Genomic DNA, 9,453 nt, shown 5'->3' with positions numbered 1-9,453 from the left:
TTCTGATTTTAGAAAAAAGGCTCTCAATTATTTCTGATTGAATATGGTATTTTCTTTCTTTTTTTAATATTTATTATTTATTTTACTTGAAAGTCAGAGTTACACAGAGAGAAAAGGAGAGGCAGAGAGAGAGAGAGAGGTCTTCCATCCACTGGTTCACTCACCAGATGGCCACAACAGCAGGAACTGCACTGATCCAAAGCCAGAAGCCAGGAGCTTCTTCCAGGTCTCCCATGTTGCTCCAAGGACTTGGGCCATCTTCTACTGCTTTCTCAGGTTATAGCAGAGAGCTGAATCAGAAGTGGAGCAGCCTGGACTTGAACCGGTGCCCATATGGGGTGCCAGCACTGCAGGCAGCAGCTTTACTTGTTTTGCCACAGCGCTGGCCCCTTCCCTACTTCTTTATATGTCTTCTAATATTTTGTTGAGACATAGATATTTGAGAAAAACAGTCACCTTTTACCAGTCATTACTGACTGGTTTCAGAATGGCAAAAATGAAGAGTAATGGCAATATCAGATGTTGGTAAGGAAGTATAAATCCAGATCACTTATACATTGTTGGTTGGAGTATAAAATGGTATGAATGGCATAGCCACTCTGGAAAATAATTTGAATGTCTTACGAAACTAAACACAGAATTATGTACAACTCAGTAATTGCATTCTTGGACATTGATCACATACAAATAAAAATTTACATTCACACAAAAATGTATACGTGAATGTTCATAGACAAATGGTAGACAAAAAGTATAAATCACTATCTGTCTTCAACAAATGAATGGTTAAGCAAACCATGATACATCCTTGTCAGTCACAGAATAGTACTCAGCAATGAAAAACAGGCTACTGACATGTGCAGCTATCTGGATTAACCTCCAGGGAATTATTCTGGGTTTTAAAAGCCATAGCCTATAGCATGTTTGAAATGATAAACATTAGTAAATATAAGATCCATGGTTTACACAGTTGGGGTATGTGGAAAGTGAGCATGGTTGTAAAAGGATGATAAGCAGGGAATCCTTGTAATCAACAAGCATCATATCTTTGTATCTGTCAATTTTCTGGTTGTGGTAGTGCACGATCATTTGCAAAATGCTATTATTATGTAAGTTTGGTCAAGGGAATACAGAATTCTCTATTATTTCTAATTGGATATGAGTCTACCACTACTTCAAAACAAAGAAAAATAATGATAATTTGATGAATCACAAGGCATTCAAGTATAGTAGTCAAGAGTTACTATAGGTGCAGTGCTGTAGCAATTAAAGCCACAGGCTGCAGTGCAGGCAACACTTATAGGTGCCGGTTGGAGTCCTGGCTGCTCTACTTCCAATCCATCTCTCTAATATGGCCTGTGAAAGCAGTAGAATATGGCCCAAGTGCTCGGGCCCCTGAACCCACATAGGCTCCTGGCTTTGGATTGGCTCAGTTCCAACCATTGTGGCCATTTGGGGAATGAACGAGGGGATGGAAATCTTTCTCTCTCTGCCTCTGCCTCTCTGTAACTCTGCTTTTCCAAATAGTAAATAAATAAATCCTTTTTTAAAGAGTTACCATAAATTGAACATCTGTATACCCTGAAAATTCGAATGTTGAAATCTAATCCCCAGTGTGATGGGACTTGGCGATGTGGCCTTTGAGAAGTGATTATTTCATGAGTACAGAGATCTCAGAGTAAATTTAATGACTTACAAAAGACATCCCATTTTTACACCATTTTTGCCACGTCCTGAGAGCTCTCTATGAAAAAGAGAGCAGGACCTCACCAGATACTGATAGTTTCAGTGCCTACATCATTGATTTCTTAGACTCCAGAACAATTAGAAACAAATTTCTCTTTTTAAATAAGCCACCATATCTATGGTATTTTGTCTTAGCATCCTAAATGGATTGATGCAAGAGATAGAGTTTGTTGTCAGGACAAGATTCTAGTTCTAATTCCATTATTAATAGCATTTGACTTAGGGCAATGTCTCAACTCTATCAATCTCAAGTCCCTTTTTCATCAACTGGGGTTAATAATAGCATGTATCTGAAGGAGATATGGCAAAAATCCAATGAATTAAGGTATGGGAAGCCTTTATTCAGTGTCAGTCACATGGTTACTGTTCTATAGTGGATGTAGTATCCCACTGGAATCAGTCCCAATTATATTTTATATCTCCTCTCTCAATATGGTCTATGGTCAAAAAGCATCATTTTGTAGGCACAGCTTCTATAACAAGATGGAAAAATAGGAAGATTTGGTTTTATATTGACACTATGCAAAGAACTGTGCAGACTATCTCATATGTTTAAATTACAATGACACAAATGTATTTATAATTAAAATAAACAATTTTGTAAACTAGAATCAAAATCACTGCCCAAGTTTATGCCACCTTTTTTTTAAAATGAAACAGAACCAATTAAACACCTGAGTGGATGCCTGAATAAGCACTAAACATAGGCACAAAAGTGATAAAGATAATTCCTTGCTAGTTTCTCAAATTGCTAACAACAGTAAGCAAAATCAATTAAAGTTTTCCTAAGATGACCTGTTCTTTCCTTTGGAAAGAAATTTCTGAGATAGTCACACTTATGTAAACTGAATTTCCCAGGGTATTGTGCTTTATCTAAGAATTCTCTTTAAAATCAGAAGAACATCTAAGGACATGTAGACTATATCTTTTCCAAAATAGTAGTTGGTGACCATAACACAGGCAACTAAACCCCCTTAAAAATGCAAAAATCTTTTAGCAAATGTTTTTATCTCTTCCTATACTAAACACTAGCCATCAATCAAATGGACTGATCAGTATTTCACATGTTTACTCTGCCCTGATCACTAACTGATAAAAACAGAAAAAGAAACACTCCAGGACAAGATAAAAATTAAACACTCTGGGGAATCTTGACAGTCTTTTTACTATAAACCATCACAGGCCCAAGAAGTCATGAAATACCTGTAACATAGAAATGTGACTATCTTAATGGGATTTTACTTTTTCTGAAGGTGAATCTATTATTCCGGAGATATGGAAAGAACAAGGACATTGAAATCAGACAAACTTCAGTCAAAAGTCAAGTTCTGCCACTCATTTGTTTTGTGACTTTAGACAATTACTAGCCTCTTTGTCCTAAAAATTTACTCTATTTATTTGTTCAAGAGAGAGAGTAGGTGAGAGAGAGATCAGCCTCATCCACTAGTTTACTCCCCAAATGTCGGCAATGACTGGAGTTGGCTCAGGCTGAAGCCAGGACTGAGAACTCAATTGAGGTCTCCCTGTAGGTGGCAGAAACTCAATTTCTTGAACTTTACTACTACCTTTAAAGTTCTACATTAGCAGAAAGCTGTAGTTAGGAGCCTGAATTAGGTATCAAACCCTGGTCCTCTGATATGAAAAACAAACTTCTTATCCACTAGCCCAAAGATCCACATCCCTGTGATTTTTTCAATCTGTAAAACAGATTAACGTAACGGTACTGCTGGTACCTGTGGCATCTATTAAGATCTTGTGAATTGTGTGCCTACCCCAGTGCCTAGCTCATAGCAGGAGCTAAGGATAGTGTTAGATCCCTTCTTTGTCCTGCATTTTTTGTTTTCTTGCATTATGGCTAATTATTATGCTGAAGTCACCTCCAATTTTTGATTATGACTTCAAGGACTTCAAGGACTCCTGATTTTTCATTGTGACACTGAAGGACAATATGATGCTTGTGAAACCTGGACACTTGATATCCAGGCTATTATTATAGACAGCTAAATTCTTCTGAATCCATTACAGCTCATACATACCAAGACTCACATAATGTCTCTTCTTTGGAATGTTAAGAAGGATATATAAGGAGGGGGAATTAAATTTGGAGATGCACTTGTATCTACCAATGGAAGACTCTTCATAGATCAATGAGTTTATTCCCTTAATCATGTAAAGTAAATGGCCTCCTATATGATCTTAAGTAAAGGTCTCTGGAAAATGAAACAAAGCTCAAAGGTCTACTTTTCTACTTTTCACCCAATTTTAGCCACTAATTACTGATGTGGTGAGGTGGTCGACTTCTTGAACGAGGCAAGGCATTGATGGCTAAGGATCAAGAATTGGGAATCTGCATTTAAACCAAAGTCTGAGGTTCCTTTGATGATTGTTTTTGTATGAATTTTTTGTAATTGAATAGAAGCAATGGTATCATCATAGGATGTATTCTGACATGTCAGCAAATATTAATAATGTATGTAATTGTGCATCCTGGTATTTATGATTGGTTGTTACAATAATGGCTCCCAATGGATGACATCCACCTGTGTCCACACCTCTTTGCAATGTGACTTGACACTCTTTTGTCAAGAAGTAGAGTTGGACCAGCACTGTAGTATAGCAGGTAAAGCTACTATCTGTGATGCCAGTTTGTGCCCAATTGCCCCACTTCTGATCCAGCTCCATGCTAATGTACCTGGAAAAGCAACGGAGGATGGCCCAAATGCTTGGGCCCCTGCACCCACATGGGGGACCCAGAAGAAGCTCCTGAATCCTGGCTTTGGATTGGCCCAGCTCTGGCTATTGCAGCCATTTGGGAAGTGAACCAGCAAGTGGAAGATCTGCCTCTGTATCTGCCACCTACACCCCTATCCTGTAACACTGCCCTTACATCAAGTAAATACATCTTTAAAAAAAGAAGTAGAGTCTAATTCTCCATGATTGAACTAACAGAATATGATGAAGTGGTTGTAAATATGATTTCCAGTGTAATGCTGGAAGTAACATGTAGTTTCTGTTTTGATGTCTCTGAAAATTTTGGCATTATGTAGAGAAACTTAGCCTATTTTACTAGAAGATGAGAGGCCTTGTGGGAAGAGAGGCTAGTCCAGGAGCCAATACTACCAACCAGACCTGTGAATGAGATCATCTAGGATGAGCCAGCCCCAAGCTGACTAACCAACTGTCTGAGAACATGCAAATGAGCCTCATGAACACGTCCACAACAAAAGAATTTCTTAATTGAGTCCAACCCAAATTTGCAACCCACAGAATTAAGAGCAAATACATAGAGTTTTAAGCCACTGATTTTTATGTTTGTTTCTTATCCAGTAATAGATAATTGAGCACTAAGTAAGAGGACCTTGGCAAACATTTGATACAAAACAAAGATGAAGAACAGAAAACCTATTACTTCCACCTCACAATTTTGGTATATTCTGCAGCATTTTCTCCATAACTTTTCCCTTGATATTTCTGTAACTTTTGTCATTATTGGCTACTCTTTTTTGCAAAGCACCCCCCTTCATTTTTCTTCACTGTTATTTTCTAGGTTTTCCTCTACCTTGTATCTTCTCAGTCACCTTCACGGGCTTCTTTCTCTCTGACTTTCAGCACATCCATTCTGCCTATATCTCTCCTTTAGGGAACTCACTGCTGTTATGGTTTGATCCCAAGAATTTCCCAGGAACACATGGCTATTTACCTATGGCTTTGAACTCTGTGTATCACTGGTTTTTAATAAACACCTGTGAACTCTTTTCATATATAATATGAAATATACACATCAACTGTGATGCTCAGTCATAGATTTGATGAAACTGAAGACAGCTGGAAATCTCTAAAGGGCTTCTGATATCAAGAATTTCCCACCTGACTGTTAATGTTTGCCTATTAAATGCTGGTCAAAATACTTACCATTCTTAATGATGAAGGCCAAAAAAATAGGACAGTATAAAACTCATATTGCAAATCCAAAGACATCAGATGAATGGACAACTTAAGTATTACTCACATAAAACTGCTATTTAAATGCCTTTTGGAAATCCTTACTTAAGCATTCCAGAATGCTTCTTCCAGTTCCAAATATGAATTCACATGTAGCTCTGGGCTTCAAAGAATGAAATAAAACAATAATTTCAATTGTCTAAGTCCTGGGAGTAAAAACAACTGAAAAGTAGCCTTTGTCTGACTGTTGTGTGTTCCAATCCCTGCAGGCCAATTAAGTTCTTCCAAAGCCCCAGCAAGGGCTCGAAGGTTAATTAAAATGTGTGATTTAGAAGAAGAAAGAAAAACCACGTGGGATAATATATAGTGCACATATTCCACCAGCTGCCTTGGAATCAACATTTAATTAACCAGCAGTGAGGCACAACACCTGCTTTTGTCCCCTATTTCTATAGACATCATAGATGCAGAATGCCAAAGTCTCAGTAGCTAATAGTTGCAAAACAATAATATTTGGAAAAAGAATGATACTTGGTAACATTTTCCAGGGTTGGTTTGGATGATCAATAATGCAACAGAAGTGATGCTGTGTCACTTCTGAGATTACACTTCCATCTCATGTCTTCCCCTTTCTCTTTCTTGCTCTCTCTCTCTTTTCTTTTTTCCTTTTACTTGCTTTGGAAAAACCAAATTGTGATTATACCTGTGGAAATGCCTACACAATAAAGAACTTTAGAGTCACATGAGTGATCTTGAATGTGGCTCCTTCAGACTACTGGGTGCCTTTGGAGATGTAGCTTAAAATTCATGGGAATCCTAATAAAGAACTATCTAGTGGCCGGCACCACGGACGGCTCACTAGGCTAATCCTCCGCCTGCGGCACCAGCCCACTGGGTTATAGTCCCAGTCAGGGCGCCGGGTTCTATCCCAGTTGCCCCTCTTCCAGGCCATCTCTCTGCTGTGGCCCGGGACTGCAGTGGAGGATGGCCCAAGTCCTTGGGCCCTGCACCCCATGGGAGACCAGGAGAAGCACCTGGCTCCTGGCTTCAGATCAGCACAGTGCACTGGCCGCAGTGCGCCAGCCGCGGCAGCCACTGGAAGTGAACCAATGGCAAAGGAAGACCTTTCTCTCTCTCTCTCTCTCACTGTCCACTCTGCCTGTCAAAAAAAAAAAAAAAAAAAATCTAGTGAAGTCACTCCCAGATTCCTAACCCAGAGAAACTGTGACACAAGTGTTTATTGTTTCTAGACCATTTGTTTTGGACTAATTTGCTATAAAACAATATATAATTAATACAGAGAGCTTCACAGCACATGGTGGTGATATGATAAGGCAGATAGAGTTCAGCTTTATTTTCTGAGTGACTGCAGCAAAAATAGAAAAAAAGAGGTATAAAGCCCAACAAGAAATTTGGCTGGGCTGAGTCAGCCCAGACTGGGGAAGGAAAAAGTGATTGACTCTTCAGGAGATCAAGAGTTTTTTCACTTATCAGGTTAGACATGGATGCTTCCTCGTTCCCACCCTTTCCCTCTTCGCAAACCTCTGGCACTTACAGGCTAGAAACAGATACACGCTGCTCTTAGTCTGTGAGATGGCTTAGCTCACATCCTCTCTGTCAAGATATGTATCTCCCTTTTATCCTGAAAGTACACTTAAGGAGCTAACATGGTAACAATTACAAGATACTTCAAAAACTTCATGGAAAAGTGAATTCAAAGATAAGTTTGTCTGGAAACAACTTATTTTTCAGAAACCCATGCAAAGTTTATTCATAATATTCATTGTCCATGGATGAGTATTCATTTTGAAAAACCTCATACACAAAGAAAGTTAACCAAAGCACAGATACCTGTGATGGATTTTAAACTGGAACTTATATCACAAGAATTATCACTATGAAAGTCAGAGAGAAGAAAAGCAACTTAGAGCACATGGATCACATATGAAAACCTCATCTCAACCGTCTTTCAGAAATGGAATGGTACTAGAATACCTAGGTTCAAATCCCAGCTCTATTCCTAATGAGCTGCATGACCTTGGGCAGAAAACTTTCAATGCTTTTGTCTCCTTGTTTTTAAAATGGAAATAATTATAATATCTGACTTATAGAGTTGTTATGGGACTTAAATACATACCAGTGCTTGGTAATGACTAAATATAAGTGGTCACTATCATTTTCAACTGTCCATTGAGTTTTAACTTAAAATGTTAGAGAAGAGGAATTCAGAGCCTATGAGCCAGGCCACCCATTGTACAGAGCACCAATTCTATACTCTGTGACCGAGGAAAGCAAGGCTACTCTTCATCCAACAAGGCAGATCTTCAAATACTTGGTGGCTATGACCTCTCTCTGTCCTTTGCCTCTTATTAGGAAGGTTTTTTAGACCCTTCATTCCCAGGCTGGCCTCCTCTAATCACCCCATTTTGTCAATGATCTTTCTGGAGTGTGTCACACAGAATGAATACAGTACCTCAGATATGGCTAGTAAAATGGGATAGGGTTTCCACTAACAAGAAATAGCTTTGTACCTTAAACAACACAGCATTCCATTGTGTTAGCTTTTTGTTTTTTTCTATGTAATATTATAAGCCCAAGCTTATTTTGTACTAAATACAGATTTCTAGCTCTTGGATTTCTCCTTATTTTCTTGATCCCAACATTCTGCCTGTTCTATCCTGATAGTACTTACAATTCTATTTTCCAACTTTTGTGTCAGCTATGATCCAGACAAGGACGTTTCATCCAGGTCATGTTGAAAGGCACATTTTGTTAAGTTGCTGTTAGTAAGAGAGGAGCGCTGCTCCATCTTAGCGGGTAGAACAGAAGGAGTGTGATGGGCATATTTGGACCCAGATTGCCCATGGATGCTGTGAGTGTACAATCTCTGCAAGTGAAGAAAGGTCATGGGTCAATAACAAAATAAATGAAAGAATGATGGAGTGAGTGAACTGTTAAAAGACACTTGGAGGAAAAAGTAACCAAGGTACATTCACACTGAACTAGGAATGACCAGTATCAGATACTCACTGAGAAATGTTTTATTTGAAGAAAATAACTGGATTACCAGAGTAGGAAAAATTACATAAATCAAGATAACTGGAAATTCAAAATGAACATTAGCTATTTCACAATTCACTAGGCTCTGCTAATACAAGCAAGGCTTATTTCCTAGAAATCTTGGAGGTAAATTGCTTTTTAAAAGTCTACTGATAGTAGTCTTCCACTTTGACCATGGCCTTGTCTAAAAATTATCAGAGTCAGTGAACTCAGGGGACTTCCATAGCCTTGGCAGCTCATGACAAGAGCCTAGGGTGATTACTGAGGCCATAAACAAGAGTGTCAATTTGTGAAGTCAACAACAGAAGTCACTGTGCACTTACTCCTCATGTAGGATCTTTGTCCTTAATGTGCTGTACATTGAGATTTAATACTATTACTAGTACTCAAACAGTATTTTTCACTTTATGTTTCTGTGTGGGAGCAAACTGTTGAAATCTTTACTTAATGTATGCTAAACTGATCTTCTGTATATAAAGAGAATTGAAAATGAATCTTGTTGTGAATGGAAGGGGAGAGGGAGTGGGAAAGGGGAGGGTTGCGGGTGGGAGGGATGTTATGGGGGGAAGCCATTGTAATCCATGAGCTGTACTTTGGAAATTTATATTCATTAAATAAAAGTTTAAAAAAAAAGAAAAAACCTCTACTGATAGATACAAACTTTCAGCCCACATTATTTGGTCCTCCCATATTCGCAGAAAAGTA

This window comes from Oryctolagus cuniculus, chromosome 4 (genome assembly GCF_051225735.1).
Source record: "Oryctolagus cuniculus isolate XC-2025 breed Fujian yellow rabbit chromosome 4, ASM5122573v1, whole genome shotgun sequence".
NCBI classification, from domain to species: Eukaryota; Metazoa; Chordata; class Mammalia; order Lagomorpha; family Leporidae; genus Oryctolagus; species Oryctolagus cuniculus.
The sequence above is the reverse complement of the archived record's forward strand: the minus strand, read 5'-3'. Positions refer to the sequence as shown.